The sequence below is a fragment of the Triturus cristatus genome, chromosome 2_1 (genome assembly GCF_964204655.1).
Source record: "Triturus cristatus chromosome 2_1, aTriCri1.1, whole genome shotgun sequence".
In the NCBI taxonomy this organism is placed as follows: Eukaryota; Metazoa; Chordata; class Amphibia; order Caudata; family Salamandridae; genus Triturus; species Triturus cristatus.
The window spans coordinates 1092747344-1092769035 of record NC_140581.1 but is presented as its reverse complement, the minus strand read 5'-3'; the positions used below and the strand labels follow the sequence as shown (position 1 = coordinate 1092769035).

At 47.8% G+C, this 21692-nt stretch overlaps 1 protein-coding gene across 4 annotated transcripts in view; it reads left to right on the top strand.

The window, feature by feature from the left end:
- Nucleotides 1-18302: 18302 nt before the first annotated feature.
- Nucleotides 18303-21692, top strand: part of RASSF6 (Ras association domain family member 6) — a 185834-nt gene continuing 182444 nt past the window's right edge. Inside the window, exon 1 of one of the 4 annotated variants that reach the window (XM_085636476.1) lies at nt 18303-18516. The gene's annotated coding sequence lies outside the window, so the exon portion shown is untranslated. Of the gene's footprint in view, nt 18517-18552; nt 18881-21692 lie in introns of those variants that run through there. The other 3 variants (XM_085636478.1, XM_085636477.1, XM_085636479.1) reach the window with 3 other exon arrangements.

Sequence of the window (21692 nt, the reverse complement as noted above, 5' to 3'; positions counted from 1 at the left end):
GGCCAACATACACTCCAATGGGTTGATTATTTAATAAAAACTCATGTTTTACCTGAACACGCTGGGGATCTGACAATTACTCGAGCGCACCGTGTGCCGTCTCATGATTCTCCAAATCTAACGTTTCCACGTACTATACTTGTCAATTTTGGAGTCTATTGTATTAAAGAGCAAGTTCTAACTAAAGCAGTGAAGCAGAGACAGTTTACCACAACTGAGGTCCCCCTGTGCCGTATATTTCCTGATTTGTCAGCATCCGCAGCCAGGCAGCGGAAAGAATTAGTAAAATTGCTCCATTTGTTTAAGGCTCAGGATGCCCAGGCAATGATCGTGCAGCAATCTAAGCTAAAGGTGTTAGTCATGGGGAAGTTTCATTTATTTGGTGATGTCCAAGAGGCACAGGAATTGCTCCAAAAGATTTCTGATTAGTACAGAGATATTGCCACCATCTGGTGAGAGGAGGAGATAGAAAGCACTGCTCAATAGGATCTTCATTCTCCATTCTACGAAGAGCAGAGATGTAGGGGGAGTATAAGTTCTCCGGTCTGGGGGCCGGGGGAGGCTAGATCACTCCTGCGTGCATATTGTCTCAGTTTTGCTTTGTTTTGCTCTTGGCTATCTGCACTTTTTTATTTTATTCTTTTGGTTCCTGATAGGAGGAGGGGTGGGGGAGAAGGGCCATTCGGGCACAGACACAGTGACACAATGCCAGAGTGACCTGGGGGGGCATGTCAGGGGTGAGTGGAGTGGCGAACCACTCACCATTGCCCCAGAAGGGGAGGGGGTGCAAGAGGGGGTAGGGTGGTGGTGGATAGGGAGCAAGTGTTTGTTATAAAAAGATCCAACTTTACATTCAATTGATAGATTCAATGTCTTGATTAGGACCATATGCATAATTGTACACATGTACGAGGGAATAATGGGAAGATAAGCAATAACGCTACATTTTGATGAATGAATATAATACATGTTATTGAGTGGGGGTTTTATTACTGTGTTGAGTGCTCTATTATCCAGCAGAGTGTTGGGGGCCTGCTCCGAATGTGTACTAGTGGCTTAGAGTCGTTATATGGGTTATTTAATTTGGATTCTAATCTATACAGGGGATCTTTTAATGGTGAAGTGATATATAGTGTTGGTCTTTAACTGGAAAATAAGATGAATAATATTCTGAAGGTAGTCTCGCTGAATGCTTATGGCCTCAATAATAAAAAGAAAATGTGGGCTATTGAAACCTAGATTAAAACTGAAAGTCCATCTGTGGTTTAAATCCAGGAGACTCCTATTCCGGCAGGGAAGTTATCAGAATTCTCCATGTTTAGATTTTGGGCAGCATACAGAGTTTTTTCATCTTCCTAAGCAGCTTATCGGGTACTGAACTTTTTGTGGGTAAAAAATTGGAAGCAGAAGTGGTTAATTCTGCTAGTGACACATTTATGCCCCAGTTGAAGATAATGCTAGGCTTTATAAAGAGTTATTCCAATCACTAGTACAAATTCCCGGTGAAGTAATCATAGGTGGAGATTATAACTTCCTGCAAAACCAAACAATTGACTCCACAGCTAAATCAAAAAAGGCAATTCAAACCAAAAACCATTAAAGTTATTCAAAACGATAACAAAACCTTGGGACTACTTGATCCCAGGAGGTAGACCTTTCCTACTAAAATCGTGTATACCTGTTTTTCAGGCAAATTTTGCACTTTTTTCCTGTATAGATCTCTTCCTAGACTCTGGTATTTAACAATCATCGAATCCTACCAAATGGATTCTCAGATCATGCAATGATCATTCTTGCATTTGAGATAGGGAAAGCTATAGTACAACCTAGGCGCTGGCCTCTAAATAAACAGTACTTACAGGAAGAAAAGTGGGTTCAATTTTGTAACACTGAGATAAAGGAATTTTTGGCAATAAATCACGGAACTGCTCCCCCACACATTTTATGGGACACTTTAAAGCATATATCCGAGGGCTGGGGATAGGAAAAGATTCAGAAAACATTGAAAAAGATAAAGTACAAAAGCAAACCTTAATAAAGGAATATGCAGCAGATCCTCTTTTTGATATTTTGCATTGCGATCACTGAATTCCTTGTACGTTACATATTGCTGAGGCTAAACTTTATTTGTCGTTTTGGCTTGCCTGTATTAATTCTGTATTGTTACAATATATTCCTGAGACTTGTGTATATCAGTCTGGCTTTGAATTTGTAACAAAGCCATACTTAATCCCATCTATAAACTGCACTTTACTGTGTGGCCAGATGAGTTACACTGTAATTGTTAAATTGTAATTGAGTCTAACTCCTTTTAATTCTCAGGCAACCAGAAAGTTCCATTGCAATGAGCAAGGAAAAGGGGCCCAAATACTGTGCGTTAGCAACAGTGAGACTAAGTCTAAGCACTAAGGGGCATATTCACAAGGAGCTATCACCAAATTAACTGCACTTTATCGTAGCCAAAGTCATAATAAATTTACCTTCCCATTCACAAGCTGGTGCTAACAGCCCACCACACCAGTTTACCCGCGATAGCAGCCGCAAAAAACATCGCCACAGAGGCCCCCCAAAACTATCGCTAATGAGATGCAGAGTGGGCGTTCCCGTGCCAAATGCCACGACAACATCACACCTCAACATTCTCAACTACCAGCCAGATCTGCGATAAAAACACAAAACAGGCGATAAGGTGCGTTAGCACCAGGAAATCTACACCTGCTCTGACCTGGTGTAAAGTAGGACGGCAGCCTGCACCACAAAAGAGAGCACAGCCCAGAGCCACATGGGAAGGGCAACAGATGCCATGGAGCCACTGGTTATGCGGCCCAGACACCAAAGAGGGCCACAACACCGACCGCCACCACCCCCAGGACCTCCCCTCCCTGGCGACTGTAGGAAAGTGGCTCTGTATATACTGTTCCCAAATAGGTACAGTGTGTACAAAGTCCACAGCCCCCAGAGGTTTGGCAGAGGCTAAAGTTAGATATAACCTTACTCTCTAAAGTGGTAGCTTGGTCGAGCAGTAAGGCAATATCAGAGGACAGTGTAAAGCATTTGTTGTACACACTCAGTCAGCAAATGGTCTCACACACTCAAGAACTGAACTCTTGGCCAATGGTTTGTATATAAAAATATATGGTTGTTTTATTTTAGAACCAACAATAGGTATCAAAATATACTTTCTCAGAAAGAGATGCTTTAGTTAAATACTTTGCAAAAGGTAATTGACTTGGAATGCAATAGTTACAGTTTGTTGCAATAGGCAACACAATTTCAAACACAATAATACATTGAGCTCAATGGTAATTTTAAGTTATATGCAATTGATTACTTTCAGGATGACTTTTCTAACTCCAGTACTAGATCCTAAATTCAGTCCTGGGACAGTTCTTGGAAACAAGTGAGTAAATACGTTTTAGTTACTGTTGTGATTTTTAAGCAATATTTTGCTATTTTAAAAGTTGACAGAAACTTTTTCTAGTCAAATTACCAATGTTATCCTATGGGAAGAAATTCACTTAGCAGGTAAGTAGGGTTATGGTTACTTTTTCTAGGTCAGCGTTGGATCCTGGATCCAGCACGAGTGTACCACCTGTAAGCAGTTGAGAAACTGCGTTTAAGTTATAAAGGCGATTTTTAACGAATGTGTATAAGTTTGCAAAATCGACACAGAAGAAATTTCACAGAAAAACAGTCAATGGTTTCCTATGGGAGAAAATTGAATTAGTGGTAAGTACGGTCGTCAGTACTTTCCAGGGTCAGTGCTGGCCACCAAGATCCAGCACTGGGATCTCTCCGAATAGCAGGTGAGTATTTCTGTTTTTGTTACTCGGTTGAATTTAGGTGAATATTTTAAAGTATAGAAACTCCACACTTAGAAGAAATTTCAAGAGAAACCAGTCATTGTTACCATATGGAAGAAAAGTGAGTTGTCGGCTTTTGGGTAAGTACTCGACTGGCAGAGTTAAGGTTCTGGGCATAGACTCAGGGGTCTCCCAGGGTCAGGTAAGTACAGTTGTTACACCCTCAGCGGCACAGGGGCAGCCGGGTGCAGAGTGAGTTAGGCCCTATGTTATCCTATTGGAGGCAGGGGGCCCTTGGTTGGTGGCTGCTGACTAGAAGGCCACGTGGCTGTGGGACTGGGCTCCTGGTCACTTGCTCAGGACAAATGGGGAAGTAGGTAGGAGTAGAAGTTGCACTGCCAGGGCCACTCGGGCGGCTGGATGCAGGGTGCTTTGGAGCCTTTGGGCGCTCAATGGATTGCAATGGAAAAGCTCAAGAACGAACAAAGGCTGCAAGCTCGGGGACGAAGATTCTTCAGGTGTGACCACCACCTCGAGAGGTAAGTTGGGTAGTTGGAGGATTGGTAGGTACCCAGGAGTCGGACACAAGGGGCCTCAGGGTCTTTGTCCACTCCAGCACAGGCCAGGCTTGGCGGCTGCAGAGTGTGCAGGGTTCGCGGTTCCTGGCTGATGCCAGGGGTTAGATACTTGCTTTGAGCAGAGCCACTGCTTGTGGGAGTCCCAGGTGCTCAGAGTCACAAGGTAGCCAGGTCCTCCGGGGTTTGTGAGGTTGCTGGCCACAGGAGGTGCCGGGATTTAGCAGGAGCAGGTTCGAGGGTCGACAGGCCGGTAGGGCTGGGGCCAAAGCAGTTGGTGTCTTCCTCTTCTTAGCAGCTGCACAACAGGTCTTCTTTCTTCTTGATCTTCTTTGCCATTTTGGAATCTGGAATGTAAGGAAGGAGGTTCAGGGTGCCCCTAAATACTAAATTTAGGGGCATTACAGGTAGGTAAAGGGCAGGGACCACTGGGTCCCTGTCCTGGGGTGGGTACACCTCCTATCCTGCCACTCTCCTGTGGGAGGGGTGCAGTGGCCTAGTCTTGATTGGGCAGGGCTCCCCATCTTCAAGTTGGCGAGAGCCCGGGGATGTGTTTCACCTCGCCTCCCCCACCTGAGGGGTGTGGTTGGCAGAGGCTGGCACACCCCCTGTCCTTCCTTGGGGTTTCCGGCCAGTCTCCCCGCCAGGGTGGGGGTTTAGAACCGGTAGGGGCCAGTTGCTGAGTACAGCAAGTGGCCTGGAGAAGCTCACAAAGGCTGCATGCCTTTAAAGCTTCTCCTGCCCATCCTGGGGGAGGAGACCTAGCACCTCGCCCAGGATGTGCATTGTTGCAGGCCCAGGACAGCGGATGGCTCTCTACCCAGGGGTCCAGCAACATGTCTGCTGTGTGGCAGCCTAGGCAGCCCCTCAGACCAGATGTGGATTGTAGGTTAGGTTCAGGGGGCATCTCTAAGATGCCCTCTGTAGTGCTTTGTACATTAAATCCTGCACTGGCATCAGTGCAGGTTTAATGTGCTGAGAGGTTTGATACCAAACTTCTCAATCTTCAGTGGAGCCATCATGGTGCTGTGGAGTTCGTGTTTGACGAGCTCTCAGCACCATATACTCTTAAATGGTAGCACTGCACTGACAGTGCCCAGGAATGGACCTGGGTACTGTAGGGGCACAGGGCTCATGCTCCTGTGCCCACACCACTGGCATAGGGCACCCAGCTAGAGGGGGGGCTGATGTATGCCAGGGCAGTGTAGGTTGTGGGCATGGCACACAGGGATGTGTGCCATGTCGACTCTCTGTTTTATCCTGTACCCAGACACTCAGTCTGCAAGGGCAGTGTGTTTGTGTTAGGGTACAGGGCCTCTAAGGGTGGCACAATAAGTGCTGCAGCCCTTAGAGGCCTTCCCTGGTCACATTGCCCTGGGTACCTAGGGTACCATTTACCAGGGGCTTACATGTGGCCAGGGTTTGCCAATTTGGGTTTTAGGTTTTAGGGAAGGAACATAGGCCCTGGGCACCTGATTGACAGGAGTTCAGGGCACACTCAGTCAAAGTACATTCAGCAATTCAGCAGAAAGTGGGGGCATACCATGCAAGAGAGATGGCACTTTCTCACAGCGACCCCTCGACCAAAGACATGCCACATCAGCTACACCTAAACATGTACAAAATAATGCGCCTGACTTCACACAATCACAACTGGTGACAGCACACATTCACATTCGAAGCAACAAATGAAACGTTATTAAAATTAACACTGAAATGAAAAGAAGATACATCGCCGCTCCCCTCGGGACAATGTGTAGGTCCCAGCCTGCAATACAAAAAATATGATGAGAAGGTGTGTCAGGCGCACATCAAAGGACAGAGAGAGAGGAAGTGAGGGAGAGAGAGAGAGAAGACGTGAGGGAGAGAGATAGAGAGAGAGAGAGAGAGAGAGAGAGAGAAGACGGGAGGGAGAGAGAGAGAGAGACAAGAAAAGACAGAGAGAGCTAAAGAGAGGGAGAGAGAGAGAGGGAGAGAGAGAGAGAGAGAAGAAGAGAGGGAGAGAGAGAGAAGAAGAGATGGAGAGAGAGAGAGAGAGAGAGAGAGAGAGAGAGAGGAGAGAGAGAGAGAGAGAGAGAGGGAGAGAGAAGAAGAGAGGGAGAGAGAAAGAGAGTGCCACCCCAGCGCACCCAGGCCACTCTGCTCACCTGCTGCAACCAGTGTGTCTCCAACCACATGCCGGTATGTATTGCAGTTCACCAGGTCACGTTTCTGAGTCAGAGCCGTCAGCTGAAAAAGAGTCCAGATACATGACTGGCACGTACACACACCTGCACAAGACAACATTGCCTGCCTGCCCATGCACACTCAGGCAGAGGCACCCCAACCACTCCTGCCGCCCATCGGAGCATGCCCGCCCATGCACACCCAGGCCTCACTGCTCACCTTCTGCCACCGGTGCGTAGACAGTAGGTCCCACCACGTGCTGCTGCAAGCCACAAGCCCGGTGCCCGCGGACATGGCACCCTCCACAGGCCACCAGGTCTCACGTTTGGTGCTGGGTCTTGATTACTCCATGCTAGAGGACATACCAGTGCACCCGGCACATTCGCAAGCTGCACACCCGCTCAGCCCAATGGGTTCCACTAACTGTGGGGTCCCAGAAGCGATGCCACGTGGCAGTAGGCCCACGCTGCCCGCTGGCTCTGGCCTACACTGCGGTCCAGCAGGGCACACTAAACCTGAGCTGTCCGGACCGCCAGGATGGGGTATCATCGCAGGCTGCACACCCGCTCAGCAGCTTAAGGTGCCACTGACTCAGTGCACCCAAAGTCACCGTCCCGTGGCTAGGTGCCTGTGCTGTCCGCAAGGCCTCGGATGACACTAACCCTGTGCAACCCCAGTCTGCGCCACGTGGCGGTAGGCCCGTGCCGTTCGCCAGGCCTCGAATACCAGCAACCGTGTGAGCAACAACTCATGGGCCCTTTAATAATGAGAAGCTTTGAGCGTCCGCCATCCAGTCACCACCGGAAGAGGGGAATGTGACGTCGTCGGCCCCTTATGTTGGCAGAGTCACATGGTCTGTGATGCCTGTGCTGGATGGGTGTGGTGTGTGTGAAAACCTGCCCTCAGGGAGTGGCTGTGACATGCTGACAACTAGACCAGTGACCTGCACACCTCCAGCGAGTATGCCGGCGCCGGGTAGCAATGAGGGCCCCCCCTCGGAGCGTTAGCGGAGTGGTCTGGCCTGCCATACACTGGACCAGCGCAGGGCTTGTAACGATGACTCGTGGGCTCTGGCCGTGGTCCAGTCCATGTCCGGACAAGTAGTTGACTGATGCAGGTGTCCCTGTTGTAGTGTCCTTGGGACCCGGTACAAAAAATGCAATGTCGCACCCTCTGACTGGAATCTCACAGGATGAACGTCATTGACGGAAGGGAAGACACTGTCCCCACATTCAACCACACATCCATACCCGAGTGATGTAAGACTTGACACAGCAGTGAGTCACTGGATGTTTATTTGCACATCCAGTGCAGTTATGCAGCTGGAGCGGTACAGGGCAATGCCGAGCACAGTGCACGATATGGGCCCATGGATGGCCAACCAGAGTCTATCCGGGCATGACATGTACTGCGGAAGAGGAAGGGTACAGTTCGCACTCTGTCCGCCGTGTCATTGGTTGGCAACCAGGATGTGGCAGTCCATGTCGCTGTCCAAGGTGAGTGCATCGGAGTGTATCGGAGCTCAGTGGAAGGTCATGAGGCCATGTGTGGGACCAAGTAGAAACAGACCAGGTGGCGGAAATGAATGCTAGTGCCTCCTTCGTATCACAAACCCATCCAAGTCCTCGTACCCGGATGTGTGCCCCGCCCCACCTGTGGGTGTTGCAGTACCGGCTGCGGCACTGTGTGCCACTGACACATCAGGTGCCTGAGTGAATACGTCTGCCGCACTGGGAGGCACTGACTCACCAGGGGGCGGAGATGTGGATGGTGTGGGGCAGCAGCATTCATCAGAGCCACGACTTGTGGAGGCAATGCCATGATGGATCTGCAGGGCATGATAGATCCCAACTACATTTCGATGATATTCAGTGGTGGCACACGATGTTGCAATGTGGCATGTACCAGGAGGGCGGGCCCGCAGGTACGGGGACATGTAGGAGCGCTATGACGCTCAGGGTCTTGGCACATGCATGCCAGGTGTGATGTGTATCAGTCTTGCGGATGCATGGGTCGGCTGCCTGGCCTCATTCACAGCGCGATCCTAGCCGGCCATGGGCTGGACACCTGTGTCCGCCCTGTCCGAACCACTGGCCTACACCCAGGTGGGTGCACACCTTCGAAGGCCAGCATCGTGGTGTCGTTGGCATGGCGCTGGGCATGCGCTGACAGGCATTAGAATGGTGTCCCGTAGGAGTGTACGTGAAGTAACCGTGAAGCACACACAAGTGTGGGTGCCTGTGGCAGGGAGGCGCAGCTGTGTGGCGACATGACACACAGTCAGTCCGCCCATGTGCATCGTGCTGAGCATGTCATCCATGATTTCCAGGGTCGCAGATGTACCACCACATCCACGACCGGGCTCTGTACGTCTCCTGCATGCATGCAGCTGGTGAAGTTATTGTAGGGATGAAAGGTCGTTTGTCTGTACTATCAGGTGGTAGCACATCCGCAGCTTCGAGCAGGAACTTGCATGTGCCCAGCACCCCCTGACATGTACGATAGCATTTGCTTGCGACTCCCACACTACGCACTTCCCTGCGTGAGACCAATGTGTACACATCCCACTCACAGTAGTCCATGGTCGTAGTTTGCGTGCGTGATATGGCCTTCACACGTACTCCCACCCCACCCAAGGCCTGCACCCGTTGCACACAGACGCTGTTCATTGCAGTGAGCTGTGCCATTTCATCCACAGGACTGTCTCAGGGCAGGCCAGTGCCGCTTCAAGCAGAGCCACTGATTCAATGGCAGACCTTCCCGGACACATGGTCTACTCCAGTCACGTGGAGCTGTACCGTGCACGTTTGCTGCCTGTACTGGGGGCACTGCCGTTGGCAGTGCTGTGGATCAGTTACCGGCTGAGCTTCCGCCTTGCACACGTCACCTGCGTGCAGCCTGTGTTGCATTGTCGCTCGTGCATATACGAGTGGTCCATGGATGTATGCCTCTCCAAGGTAGCGGTAGGGGGCACACACACACGGATTTCGACGTGTGTGTGTGCCCCCTGTTGGCCCATGACCAGCAGTGTCACCAGGATGCCCGCTTATAGCATGCATGGATGTTTGGCATGCAGGCTGGAAACTGGACGTGGGAGATTGCACGAGTCGTCGTGTGCAGTGAGCACATTGAGCCACTACCCGATTAGGCTTTGTTGCACATTGGGGCCAGTGGTTGGAGTCAGCACATCTGTCCGGGTCAGCTGATGGATTACGTCAATGACATGTCAGATGTGGTGGACGACGATCGCTCATTGGAGATGTTGGCCTATGCAGCTGCACTAGCATTCAAGGACGAGTGACAAGGTACCTGCAGCCACTACTGGATGTGACCCATTGCACGTGTCCCGACGCCTGGTTGCATGTTGGGAATCTGATCACATGTCCCAAAACGACAGCGAAAATGGCTGCATTGGCCTGGACTCATGATCCAGAGGCGGACACCCAACGCTGCTTGGCACTGACTTGTGTTGGTGATGGTCTCCCCTGAGGTGGACATGGGCACTTTCCTAGGTCCCTCATTCAGACAGGCTGCTGCATTGATCTGCATGTCGTGGCACTTCTCTTGGCCGTACTGACTCGCACTTGTTGATAAAGTTTCCTCACTTTCACTTGTCTCCAATTGTGTTGTGTCTTGATTTGTTTACCATTGTGTGTGTCACGGACTCTCCGGCTGGCTGCCATCCATGCATTGCTACCCCATCAGGACTGTGTGTTTGTACTTGTGCATTATCTTGTCCCTGTTTCGTGCTTTGCCAGATGCGTATGGCCATTTACCAGCCACAGGCGGGTGCACTTGTGTCCTGTGTTTGGTTGTGCACAGGTTGGTGTTTGTACCACATTGTTTTGAATTTTGGTGTGCTCTGAATCCTATGTGTGTGTGCTGCAATGTGTGTGAGATGTCCCTTCAGCTCTGATTTGGCTCATCCTTCTCCCTTTCAGCCAGTGTTGTGTTTACTTCTGTGCTTGTTCAGTGGTGTGACATTGGCGGGTTGTGTGACTTGTGCTCCTGGTTGGTGTTGTTACTCTTTGGCTTGGTGTGTCTGCATTTGTGCTGTGCTTAGTTGTGCATGTGTGCCATTGTGCCCATCTCCCCCATCCCCCCGTCCCTGCTGGTTCCTCTCCCTGTTGCTGTTATGCCTGTTGTTTGGTGCAGTTTCCGGTCCCCGAGTCCTGCCACCGTCTCCAGACTGATGTGGCGGAGACCATTTCCTCCATGTCATCCAGCTCCTGGTGTGGCGCTGGACTCCCACCTCCAGTGTGCATTTCTGCCTTCTTGTTGTTGGCGTGTTTCTGCTTGTTTGTGCCTTTCGCATCATTGATGGTGTTCTGGTTTTCTGCCAGGCTGCATTCAACTTGTCCAAGTTGGCCTGCCATGTACAATATTTTGAAGCCAATGGGTTTGGTGGGGTTGTCTGCTGGCTCGGCTTGCCTCCATTGTGGTTGGCTGTTGCTTTCTGTTTTGTTTGTCTTACTTTTCCCGGCTTTTTTTGTGCTTATTCCCACCTGCCGTGCATTTCGCGGTCCTGGCGGGGCTTATCCCTGCTTTCCTCATCACGGATGGGCAGGTTTTCTGGTGTTGTGGTTTGTGTTTTTATCTCCGTCGGGGTGGTTGTAGCGCGGACATTGTCTGCGGTGTCGGCAGACTATCGCATGGTACCGCCTTGTTGTGAATTCCACGTTGACATGGGGTTATTTTCCCGAGATGGGCTGCAATATTGAAAGTTGCTTTACGCTACTCTTGCGGTAGTTATCACACGTTCTTGTGAATATACCCCTAAGTGGCTTAACGCATACATATGCTAAGTCTAATTAATTTACCTAGATATTGAGAGAGAATTTACCTTTCCTTTTTGGCAAAGTACATGATTTGTGTTTTTTCATTGTCCACTTCATATCTAATATAGGATTAAATTGTGATATTTGATTGACACGTGGTTCAAAGACCAGGGTTGGTTCCTTGTTAAAAAATATCTATAATTCAGATCCCATTGTTTCATAAATTTGTGCAAAAAGCACATTTTTCCTGTGTCTCCCTTTAATGAAATTCACTTTTGAGCTGCCATGCCGGGAAAAGACAATTGATCTGTTTCCCAGCTGGCAAGTCATAAGGTTCTTGGAACAATAACGTATTCCTGCGATATTAAGATTACTTGCCGGAGGAATGGGTGTGGTCGTGAATTTTAAGAACTATTAGCAGCAGCTAATTCTAAATAGGGGAGAGAAAGCTCTCAGACTGAACAATAGAGAAAAGGTAGACATTTCTCCAGTGTCCAGCAGGAGGCCCCTTTGAACTTTTGAAGGGATGGGAATAGCCTGTAAGGGCAGGCAACCACCATTATCTGCATATCCTATCACAGTCAGTAAGAGGTGGAGAGTGGAATCTTTAGATTGGGTGGGTGTCCCACCTACTACATAATCCTCCACCTCCCTTTTTAAGCCCCTGCACAGGCAGGAAGAACTGAGAAGGAGCATTGGATGAAGGAGGACCATAGCTTTGGACCCTTATCAGGAGTGTTGGTAGTGCATTTTCTCCTAACTTGTGTTCATGAGTTGTCTCGGACATTTGGTGCCAGCTCTCTGATGTTCCACCACGCATAGTGGGAAGTGTACCTGCTGTGGTGCCCTGAAGGAGGAGGCACTATGGACTCTGACTGTTGATCACAGATAACTTGCATGGAACTGAAGGCTTGTCAGTGGTTAATTTGTAAAGAAATAAGTGCAGGGGCTCTCGTCAAGAGGTGGCTTGCACCAGCCCATTTCTCCTGTTAGCGCTGCCTAAAACAGAACTAACTAATAACCATGAAAGTGAGGAGAGGATGTGGTGTAATGGCCTGAGCTGCCAGCTTCAAAGCTTGGGCACCAGGTTTGAGTCTCGGTATCGACTCAACATCCTGTGATTCTGGGCAAATCACTTAGCCTACCCTAAATGAATGTGTCCTTAACTGATGCTCATAAAAAGTGCTGATGTTAATGATTAAGTTCCAGTGCTGAGCACATGAAACAACTGGCTCAAATTAAGCACTGCCTGAGAGCCCATAGGTGTAAGTGCAGAGAGTGGTTTGCTATTAAGGGCCTCTGGAACACTGCTAAGGAGCTGAATTGCCTCAGTCTGGAGAGCACCAGGGCTGCTCACGAAGGCACGCCAACGTCCTTACAGACGGAAGCAGTTGTGAAGAGGGTGTGAAAGGCTGACTAAATCTTCTAACATGAAGCTGAGGGTTGGGCTCAATGCTCGCACAGGCTGTGAGAAGCCCCTTTGTCCTCGCTTGAAGGGGGTCCCTAGTGGCTGGGCCTGGCAGCTAGAAGAGGGCTGGGTAAAATGAGGGGAGTGCTGGGTGCTCCAGGAAGGTGGTGGCACCGGAGAGAAAGGTAAATCCTCACTGGGACAGTGGTATATTGGTTTGTTAGAAAGAGTGAACAATACACAATGACAAAAATGACAAAAGTTTTCCCAGCAAGGCTGCTAGGCGGGCTACAAACAATGTGGATTGTAGGCTGGAGCCGGTAGGCTCAGTTGTCTGAAAGGTTAGGTCTGGCAAGAGAGTCTGTTTGTCTCCTTAGGGAGATATCTATCACATGTGACTGTTTTCCATTTTGTGGCCTGGCCAATGTTTGTTGTTGCCATCCAGTAGGCCTGGATTTCTTTGTAAACTTTTGGGTAGTGGGTCTTTGGCACCAGCACTGCAGGTTTGGCCTAGACCCACTGTGGTAGCTTGGCCAAACACAGGTACACACTATTATGACAGGTGGAGCCTAGCTCTTGGCAGACTTTGCAATCCCGTTTCTGGCAGCCACTTTGATGACTACATGAGGGAACCCTTTCAGATAGGGAAACTGAAGCGATCCAACAGAACGCTAGGGCTTTGCAGTCTCAAGGCCACTGGATAAGAACCCCATAGGCATAGAGGGTAAATGGACTCTAGAGCATGTCTTCATGGTTTAGGGTCACATTTCCACACACAGAGGACCACAACTGCCCCCACTAGGGCACTTTTCTTAATGAGGGAATGCACACTGCTGGGACCTGGTTATACATTTGTACAGGAACGTAACGGTGTTTGGTTCCTGCGGTCTACATAACCGTGTGGGGTAAGTGGGAATAAGGAAACACAAAGAAATATTACAACAAACAAGTCATTAAAGGGTGAGGAAATTAGCACTCCACTGTTTCCCTTTTTTCTTGTACATCTAAATTGCGCTCTGAGGATCCACACGAATTTGGACAGTGAGTCCAATAAATCTTATTATTTCTGCACCTTTCAGTGAATGTATGACGTTACAACGCATACATTTACATCGCGGTACATTACATCGCGGTTTTGACAAAGCAAGTCGTTACAACGACTTGCGTTGGAGGGCGCTGGACTTAGGAGTAGTAAAATTTACTATTCCAACTCCAGTCTATGTACAGTAGGGAAGGTGTTGGATAGTAAATTATACTATTCCTTGTCCTAGAGCACCATCTAGCGCAAGTCGTTGTAACGACTTGCGTTGTAAAAACCGCGATGTAATGTCATCGCGATGTAATCCCCGCGTTGTAAACGATGTTTCCCCTTTCAGTTCACCAATGTAAAAGAAAGGCAATCAGTGTTGTAGTATGGAAATATTCATTGACCACAACATGCTGTGGCCCTGACATTCCATAAACCAACATTCTTCCTATAAGCAGATAAGTAGAGTGCATATTGGAAATGTAGTCCTCTTTAAGATTTCTAGCTTGTTTCTAGCGGCAAAATAATCACTGACACATTATTTGTTTAGGCCAATCATTGTCATGTTAAGAAACCGCAATGACGGGGTCTGTCTGTGAGAGGTTTCTGTTACTAAAATGCTGTGCCAGAAGAGTTTAGGCCATTCAGAGAGGAAGTTACAGCTTAATGCTTCTGCTGGGCACCCACTGGCCTCGGTGATAACAGAGTGCGTACTCTATACCATTTCAAGGCTTGTCATCTGGGATGCCAGCGTCAGGATCAAGGTACAAAGAGCCAGATGTACCAACGCACTGGTTGTAAAAAGAGGTCACAAATTCCACATCGACTTTTTGCGACCACTATTTTATTTTTCAAACCCAACCTATGTACAAATTTCGTCCGTTTGCGAAATAAGGAATCACAGCCGTAGCAAAACACCCTACAATTAATATTCATTGGGTAGGTCGCAATTTGCGACAATAGTGATTGACTGCAAGGCCAGGGATGGTGGTCTGCAAGGGACAGCAGACCACAGTTCCTGTCACATTATTTCAAAATGGAATTTTTTTTTTTAAGGAGCCCAAATTTCCCCTAAGAAAATAGACCTGCTTGAAAAAGATTTTTTTTAAAGGTTCTAGTTTGATAAACTTCAGTGATAATTTTCAGTGGTCCCCTGAATCCCTACCCACTCTCCCCAAAGTAGTTATTCTGATTCCCAAAGGGGAAGATGCCCAAAGGAGCACCTCCCTTTTTCTGAACCAGTTACCACCACAACCAGGAAGTCTGCTACTGATCAATGGTTTGCAACCAGAAAATAAATGCAGTGGCAAATCATCGAATGACAATATGGATCGGAGCGCCTTTCAAACGCCCCTTCCAAACTGTGCTTCAGTAAGGACTTCTAAGCCCATTTTGCTGTTAAATTTTTTTTTCTGATTTGTAAAATGGATTTTTAACATAAGAAAAAGTGTTTTACAAGTTGTACACCCTTTAATTTAGCAATTCGCGAAATCCCTTATTACATCCGCTTCCGGGTAGCCTGGCCCTTGGCAGAGGAAGAACAGAACGTAGAAGAGGCGGATCCTCTTCGCCGGGTCAAACCAATGCTCAGGTTGGTCATTGTTGCCGCTGTTTGCACAGATCGTTGAGCTGGGATTAATATTTGCCCTGGTTTCACCCGCGCTCCTGGACGATGAGTGATCTTTGTAGCCCTCAGACTGCTGATGATGCACCACAGTCATTGTGGACCGCATGGGTTATCTCTAACTTTGTTTAACTCTGCTCTTTGGATCAGCTGTCATTCAAACTGAGGTATCCCCAGCAGTAAATGGTGATCGGAGAGCCCATGGTAAGCAGCAGGTGACCCACTTCGAACATGGCTTTTGTAGATATTAAATCAAACAAGCATTTTATTATTATTATTATTTTTATTTTTTTTGCACAAAGCAGTTGAACTTCTGTAGGGAACCGTTTAATGTTTGATAATTAGCTAAGTTCACCCCAAAGTACATTTCCTTACAACTGCTGCTTGTAGACCAGAAATAATGAGAAATCTGGGGGTAGTTTTTATTAATGAACAGCTTCCCTGTGCATCCAGAGTACGAACTGAGGTCAACATGTTAATTTTAAGTTCTTGTTTCTAGAAATGATTGCTGAAACTTGACTTATTGGCCCACTAACTAAAGAAATAGAAAGGTATTTGACCCGGAAGTACTTAGCATATTAGACAGCAAGATTATAATGTTGCTGTTCAATATGCTTCGTGCATTACGGTCAAATACCTTTCTATTTCTTCAGTGTGTGGGCCAATACGTCAAGTTTCGGTAATCATTTCTAGAAATGAAAATTAACATGTTTACCATAATTCTTACTCTGGATGCACAGGGAATCTGTTCAATAAAAACTACCCCCAGATTTCTGATTATTTCTGATTCTCTAAATGGTTCACAAGCAGCAGTTGTAAGGAAATGTACTTTGGGGGTGTTCGAACTTAGCTAATTATCAAACATTAAACATTCCCTACAGAAGTTCAACTCCTTTGTGCAAACAAGAAAACGGCTTGTTTAATTTTCTTTTTTTTGTAGCAAAACATGTCAGTGCTCTTCCTACCATGGTGGTAACCAGTTGCACATGTCAGTGCTCTTCCTACCATGGTGGTAACCAGTTGCATATGTCAGTGCCCTTCCTACCATGGTGGTAACCAGTTGCACATGTCAGTGCTCTTCCTACCATGGTGGTAACCAGTTGCACATGGCAGTGCCCTTCCTACCATGGTGCTAACCAGTTGCATATGTCAGTACCCTTCCTACCATGGTGCTAACCAGTTGCACATGTCAATGCTCTTCCTACCATGGTGGTAACCAGTTGCACATGTCAATGTTCTTCCTACCATGGTGGTAACCAGTTGCACATGTCAGTGCTCTTCCTACCATGGTGGTAACCAGTTGCATATGTCAGTGCCCTTCCTACCATGGTGGTAACCAGTTGCATATGTCAGTGCCCTTCCTACCATGGTGGTAACCAGTTGCACATGTCAATGCTCTTCCTACCATGGTGGTAACCAGTTGCACATGTCAGTGCTCTTCCTACCATGGTGGTAACCAGTTGCACATGTCAGTGCCCTTCCTACCATGGTGGTAACCAGTTGCACATGTCAGTGCCCTTCCTACCATGGTGGTAACCAGTTGCACATGTCAATGCTCTTCCTACCATGGTGGTAACCAGTTGCACATGTCAATGCTCTTCCTACCATGGTGGTAACCAGTTGCACATGTCAATGCTCTTCCTACCATGGTGGTAACCAGTTGCACATGTCAGTGCTCTTCCTACCATGGTGGTAACCAGTTGCACATGTCAATGCTCTTCCTACCATGGTGGTAACCAGTTGCACATGCCAATGCTATTCCTACCATGGTGGTAACCAGTTGCACATGTCAGTGCCCTTCCTACCATGGTGGTAACCAGTTGTACATGTCAATGCCCTTCCTACCATGGTGGTAACCAGTTGCACATGTCAATGCTCTTCCTACCATGGTGGTAACCAGTTGCACATGTCAATGCTCTTCCTACCATGGTGGTAACCAGTTGCACATGTCAATGCTCTTCCTACCATGGTGGTAACCAGTTGCACATGTCAGTGCTCTTCCTACCATGGTGGTAACCAGTTGCATATGTCAGTGCCCTTCCTACCATGGTGGTAACCAGTTGCACATGTCAGTGTTCTTCCTACCATGGTGGTAAACTCTTATAGCCTGTGTGGTAAAATTGGTGGTTCATCGTGTTGGGTGCTTTAAAGAGCTCCACTGTAATCAAGGATGGATAAACATATTGGCTGTCATTTTCAACTTGTCATCTCGTAACTTTGACAAAGCTCAATTTCTTAAAATAAAAATGCCCCCATAATGATGTTTATCGAGGAGGGCACTCACTGAGGGGCTTACTACATACAACTGGCGCAAACATGGCTGCAACATTCTTACAACATTCTTACGTTGTTTTCTGTCATAAAGGAGGCGTGTCAGTTTTGACCATTTGTTAAAAGGTGACTTGAATGGATTGAATGGCTAGAACCAAGTCTAGAATAACGCGCTGTTTTACTTGCCTTTAATCTTTATTTATGGACGTTGGGGATGTCACTGTCGTGAAGTTTTCCACGTTAAGTTTATGCAAACGAACTGTTATTAGCATGTGCTTCCTGGGCCATCGCTAACAGGGTATCTTTGCATTTTATTTTTTATACTTACACTTCATCATTTGAAAAACATTTACTTTTAACCTCTTCAACTTTGCAAGTATATTGCTTAATGTCAACAGTTGTCATTTTTTGGAAAAATATATTTCAGCCTCACAGGACCGGGATAGGAAAATCAGATAATGGCCTAAAACAATGTAAATGGCCGAGAAGCAGTCGGAGCCAGATTTGCCCAAACTAGAAAATGTAGGCCCTGGGGGGGTTAAATCTTTTCTCAAACGCGGTGTTAGCCAAGAACCGACCTGCCTCCTCCCAAGGTGTGTGCCTGAAAGGAAGGGAGTGTCCCTGCCTGCCATTCTCCGAGCTAAGTCAACACTCCCGACATGCACTGAGGCCGGAGACGGGTGCGCCCTCCGCATGTCCGACACTTACTTCCCTGCTGCCAGCGTGAAAGCAATAATTAACCTCGCCTTTGTCTTCCGTGAACTATGACGGGGCGCTGCCAGGTGCCGGGCCGTGGGCACTGCCATGTGGAACCGTGAGGGGATGAATGAAGCCCAACCTCTGTGCCGCTGAACGCTCGCGCAGGTAGGTGTAATTTGAGACAGGAGAGCTCCCCTGCTTGTTGCAGTGGTATGAACGTTAATGTGCTTGCGTTAGACCGGGTGGTGTGCCCAGCTCAGGTAACATCCGATGCCTTTCAGCAAAATGAAACCACCGCGGATCGCAGAGAAGTGCAGAAATGAGGCAGAGCGGGTGCGAGCTGAGAAGGAAGAATATGAAATGTGTTTGTGCTAAATATTTGCCAACTAAGAAAGTTCTGTTCGTGACGTAAGATGTTCGTTTCTAAGCAGCCTGACATTTTCTTGTGCCGGAAAATCACCGCTCGTGCCAGCGGAAGAGGCCCGCGTGCTGAGCTGCACACTCAATGCCAGATCACCGCTTTAAACACGTATGTGTGTTCGGTTTGTCTTTTTGTGTTGCATAAAGTATGATATTCAGTATGAAATGTGTGTTGAAATGGAAAAGTAGCGTATTAATAGTGTAGCAAACTGTGCCCCAATATGCCGCACAATTTGACTTTCTCGCCACATAATTTAGTGAACCCTGTGACATAGTTTTGGCCTTCCGTTGGCTCTCTATTCCAGTGGCTCTGGATATAATAAGAGGGGTTTGCAGCATTTTATTAACATACACCTGTTTAATGAGCCAACTATTTTATTAGTTTATTCCACAAACGTAGTTAATTAATGACTCCTGAAGGTTTTGAAAAGTAAATAAATACAATTTGATTGAAACTAGACACTTGTTCAGCGCATGTGTATCAGCTGATCCCGTGTCACGAGGCTGATTTCCTACAAGCCAAACCGCAAAGCCCGCTGTGGCTTGTAGCCAATGTTTACAGTAGGAAAATTAACACCGTCCTAGAATCCGACCTGCGTATGCGTAGATGCCAACATTTCAGAACAGGAAAGTGGGAGATTTTGAAAACATATTTGGGGATTGTGATTTTCCCATTGACTTATTTTGAAGAAGCAGAGGTAACTTTAGGTGTGAAACAGCTAAAATAAAACCAATTTTGGCTTACAGAAATCGTGAGTCTCCCGCATGGATCGGGTCGTTTGGCATGTATGTGTTTGTCTGCAAAGCCAGGGTTGCTTAACAGTCGCCCTCGTGATGTGGGGCAATTTGACAGCTATGGAGGTACACCAATGTGGTCCAGATTGTGTGATGGTTGCTGCTGCCCGTAGTTGGAGGTTGTCCTGCAGTTGATGTAATTGATGGTGTCAGCTGATTACATAGGTGTAACCCGGGTGCTAGATGGCAAGGAGGATTGCTCCCCATGTATCCTGTTGGCTTTGTAAAATGCAGCCGCTATTGAGAAGCAGTGAACCCGTAATATGCCTCGGTCCCTTTGCCACTGCACCTGCTGCCGCTGTGCTGGGCGCTGGCACTCACTTCGGGTGATGGGGCCTATTTTTCATCATTCAATCAATCAATCAATCACGGCATTTGTAAAGCTCGCTACTCACCCGGAAGGGTCTCAAGGCGCTGGGGGGAGGGGTCCGTTACTGCTCGAACAGCCAGGTCTTGAGCTGCTTCCTGAAGGAGAGGTGGTCTTGGGCTTGCCGAAGGTGGATGGGGAGGGAGTTCCAAGTCTTGGCTGCCAGGTAGGAGAAGGATCTTCCTCCGGCGGTGACTCTGCGGATGCGTGGGACGGTGGCGAGGGCGTGGCTGGTTGATCGTAGCTGGCGGGTGGGCGTGTAGAAGGTCATTCGGTCATTGAGGTACTTGGGGCCCAGGTCGTAGAGAGCCTTGTGTGTGTGGGTAAGGAGTCTGAACGTGATCCTCTTGCTGACGGGGAGACAGTGCAGGTCTTTCAGGTGTCCGGTGATGTGGCTATGACCGGGGATGTCCAGGATGAGTCGTGCGGAGGCGTTCTGGATGCGTTGGAGTCTTTTTTGTAGTTTGGCTGTGGTTCCGGCGTAGAGGGTGTTCCCGTAATCTAGTCGGCTGGTGACGAGTGCTTGGGTAACAGTCTTCCTGGTTCCTGTGGGGATCCATCTGAAGATCTTGCGGAGCATATGCGGGTCATTAGATTTTGACCCGCAGCAAGAGGGAGAAAGGAAAATTTGTCATTGTCAATGCACTTTTTTCTCAATAAATTTTATTTTAAACTTAAAAGAGAGAGAAAGGAAGGAAAGACAGAAGAAAGGTGGAAGAGAGCGATAGGAAAACAATGACAAGGATAAACAAGCACTTGCAAGAGCAAGATGACGAGGCAGTCAGTGTAGGGTGGTGGAAGAAAAGGGCATCGGGCAGAAAAAGATTAGAAAGGCAGCATTGGTGTTCCGCAGCAGGGTTGGATTGGGATTAAAAATCAGCCCGGGCACCCTAAAAAAAGTGGCCCACATTTGAAGATGCCTTTCCACAAAACACTGCTTCAGCGACATTTTATAAAAAAAAAGTGTGGGGGTTTTTTATAAAAATGCATGGATTAGTTTACACTAGTGAAACACACCTGAAAACAAGTGAGACCACTTTTGCTCAGGCCCCCTGCCCCCGCTCAATATGCATATATTAATGGCGAGAGAATAGGAGTCACACCTCTGCCGTTGATAAAAGGAAGGTAATGGATGCCCATCTAGCTCCAGAAAGCCCCCCCCCCCAGGCTGCTCAAAAAATCAGCCCACAGCTGGAATTCGGATACTGGCCCCTCGGGCATTGCCTGAGGGCCCGTGTTACCAATCCGATGCTGTTCCGCAGTCCCAATATTTGGCAGTACCCATGACAGGCTTCAAGGAAATCTTTGGGCCCTAGCACTTATGTTTTTACTTTTACCAGTTTAGCACTGCAGATAACTATGTACATGGATGATTACCAGGTTCACAAAGGTTAGATTCTCTGTCACCTGGATATCTGTAAGTCCTTAATTTGGGAATCACCTGCATCTATTTTGCATCGGCTACAGGGAATCCAGAGCAGGACTGCTTGCTTAGCTCTCAGTCGTTCTATCCTCTCCTCTGCAATGTCATCTTTGAGGGCACAGCATTGGGTACCATTCTCTAAAGTCATATATTTAGGGCCATGTGTATCACTTTCAGTGCATAGCACCTCTTTTTTTAAGAGTTTTATATAGCACAAACTTGACCCGAAGGTATCGTGTATCAGAGCGCTTTACATGAGCACCAGTTGCGTTACACAAGGGAACATTAATTTTTTTGTTAGGCACAGGTTTGCCCAGAATCACAGAATGTTGAGCG